This window comes from Neovison vison, chromosome 6, assembly GCF_020171115.1.
Source record: "Neovison vison isolate M4711 chromosome 6, ASM_NN_V1, whole genome shotgun sequence".
In the NCBI taxonomy this organism is placed as follows: Eukaryota; Metazoa; Chordata; class Mammalia; order Carnivora; family Mustelidae; genus Neogale; species Neogale vison.
Genome location: NC_058096.1, coordinates 44,242,552 through 44,245,440, shown reverse-complemented (window position 1 = coordinate 44,245,440; position 2,889 = coordinate 44,242,552). Strand labels below are relative to the sequence as shown.

The 2,889-nt window shown below is 36.0% G+C and overlaps 1 non-coding gene across 1 annotated transcript; it reads left to right on the top strand.

Annotated features, from left to right (window-relative positions):
• Positions 1–945: 945 nt before the first annotated feature.
• LOC122910895 lies at positions 946–1,079 on the top strand. Its single transcript, XR_006385291.1, has one exon. It is a non-coding gene; the product is annotated as a U4 spliceosomal RNA (small nuclear RNA).
• Positions 1,080–2,889: the final 1,810 nt, after the last annotated feature.

Here is a 2,889-nt window from a genome sequence, read left to right as displayed (position 1 = left end):
GAGATGGAGATTTTTAAAATTCACTGCGTGGGGCGCTGGCCGTGCTCCGCCCATATCCACCAGGATTCTCTCACCATCTCTGGGTCATCTTCGGTGTGCTTTCCCGACCAAAGGTCTGTCCTACTATTCCTCTTCTGGGCAGCAGGTAGCTAGAAGAGTCTGGGAGGTAAGTTGCTCTAGAGCCTGAGTCCTTCGTGTTAGGGCAGAACAAACTCTGAGGCAAAACTTATCTTGCGGAGGAGCCTGGGTGTTGGAGTGAGGTATCCTGTCTGTGCATGGTTGCCACTGCTTCCAAGTCCCTCCTTCCTCCTTCCCGCTTCCCCTGACTACAGCCTCTCAGAAGCACTTTCTTAGGTTTTTTTTTTTTTTTTTTTGTCTCAGGTCACCTCTAGGGAACCTGACTTAAAACAACTGTGAAACAAATATACGAATTGAGAATTAAGTTTTGGATTTTTTGTGAAAATCAGAATTTAGAAATTGTATTACTAAGACCAGAAAATACTTAAAATGGACATATGTAAAAGCCCAGACTGAATTTACAGTTTTTCCTGCTGGTATTGGCCTGGGTGTTTTGGAGGTGAGTGTAGTCACAATGGTTCAAAGATAGAGAAGAGGTTGTTAGTTTTTGTTATTATTGCAAAATACAAATCCTGAAAATTATAGGTATCTCAAAAGTTCGTGGTACTTACGCTATCATATGGCATCAACAAATTTAATTACTGTTATACAAAGACGAACTAAAGTATTTTAAGTATTTAAGAAAATTATGTACTATATACGTACGTAAAATAGAACTGACTAGATCTGTGTTCATCCCATTCTGTGTGCCATAATGTTTACATCTAACTTTATTATATTTCTTTCTTTTTTTTTTTTAAGTTTATGGACTTTATTTTCTCATTATGGCTTTTCTATATCCTTTCTTAAAAAAAAAAAAAAAATCCAAGCTTTGCGCAGTGACAGTATCGTGGCCAATGAAGTTTATCTGAGGCGCGATTATTGCTAATTGAAAAAAAAAAATCCAGTATAGTCAACATCAGTGTTATGTGAGCTTTAAGTTGTGGTTTTAATTTGCATTTCCCTGATGGTAAGCAAAAATGATGAACATCTTTTCATATTTCTATCGACCATCTGTGTGTTGGAGAAATATCTGTTCATGTCTTCTGCCCATTTTTATTGGATTATTTATTGGTGTGTTTTTTAAGTTCTTTCTATGTTTTGTATACTAACCCTATATTGGATAGGTCATTTGCAAATACCTTCTCCCATTTAGTAAGTCATCTTTCAGTTTTGTTGTTTCCTTTGCTGTGCAGAAGCTTTTTTTTTTTTTTTTTTTTTTTAAGATTTTATTTATTTACTTGAGAGAGAGAGAGAGACCATGAGCAGGGGTGGGAGTTGCAGAGGGAGAGGGAGAAGCAGGCTTCACACTGAGTAAGGATCCCAATGCAGGACTCAATCCCAGGACCCTGGGATTATGACCTAAACCAAAGGCAGACACTTACCAACTGAGCCACCCAGGTGCCCCATAGTTCCAATAATTTATTTTTGTTTTTGTTTCCTTTGTTTGCCTTAGGAGACATCTAGAAAAATGATGCTATGGCTGATGTCAGAGAAATTACTGCCTGTGCTGTCCCCTAGGATTTCTATGATTTCAGGTGTCACATTTAGGTCCTTAAACCATTTTGAGTTTATTTTTGTGTGTGGTGTGAGAAAGTGGTCCAGCTTCATTCTTTTGCATGTAGCTGTCCAGTTTTCCCAGCACAATCTGTTGAAGAGACTCTTATTGCATATTCTTGCCTCCTTTGTCAAAGATTAATTGGCCATTTCATCATTTGTTTATTTCTGAGTTTTCTATTCTGTTCTATTGATCTCTGTGTTTATTTTTGTGCCAGTACCATACTTTTTTGATTACTACAGCTTTGTGGAATCTGGAAATCTGAATTATGATGCCTCCAGCTTTCCCTTTCTTTTTCAAGATTGTGTTGGCTGTTGGGGGGTCTGCTATAGTTCCATACAAATTTTAGAATTGTTTGTTCTAGTTCTGTGAAAAATGCTGTTGGCATTTTGATAGGAATGGACTTTCTATATTCTTTTATAATGCCTTCTCCTCAACAAAAATACTTTATGTGTACTATAATATTTCAATAGGAAAAAAATGAGAGAACTTGTCTGGATATAGAGAGAGAAGCATTAAAAATTTCTGTCTCCTCAATTTCTAATTTTTAAAGCTTTTGTAAATTATTTTCTAGCAAAGATATTAAAAATATTATTGATATTCATTTTGGGCATAGTCATAGAAAGAATTCTTTGGACATTCATAGTTGTATATTCCTTATTAGGAAACTTGGTATCATATGGTTCACACAAATTAGTTTTTAGTCAGGAATGAGAGATCGTAATTCTTACTAGAATTTTATAAAGGGAATAATGCACAAAATTATTTATCCTATGTAATAAGTCCAGGGAAAGCTGGATCTGAAATTCAATATATATTATTATAAGGACAGTACTTCTTTATATTCCTTAGCTCTGCTTCTTTTACCCCCACTGCCATTCTTTTCACCTAATTCTCAACTGAGCTATTTCTATCCAGTAGTAAAAATGGTGAGAGGCAATACCAAACTTCTATTTTGTCAGGTAAGCAAGTCTATAAAAAGTGCATGCCTTTTTCCTACAAGCTTGACATAAATCCATGTATGACTATCAGCTCAGGAGGTCACAGTGAGATCTAACCACTGTATCAAAGGAGATGTATAACCTAACCTAAGCTGAACCATATACATTAAGAGATGGAGAAGCTCTATAATCAGAAGGGAAAGTGGATATCACACAGATAAAAGCAAAAGATAATATTAGACCCAGGATGTCACCAGGTTAAAGTCCTGTCTT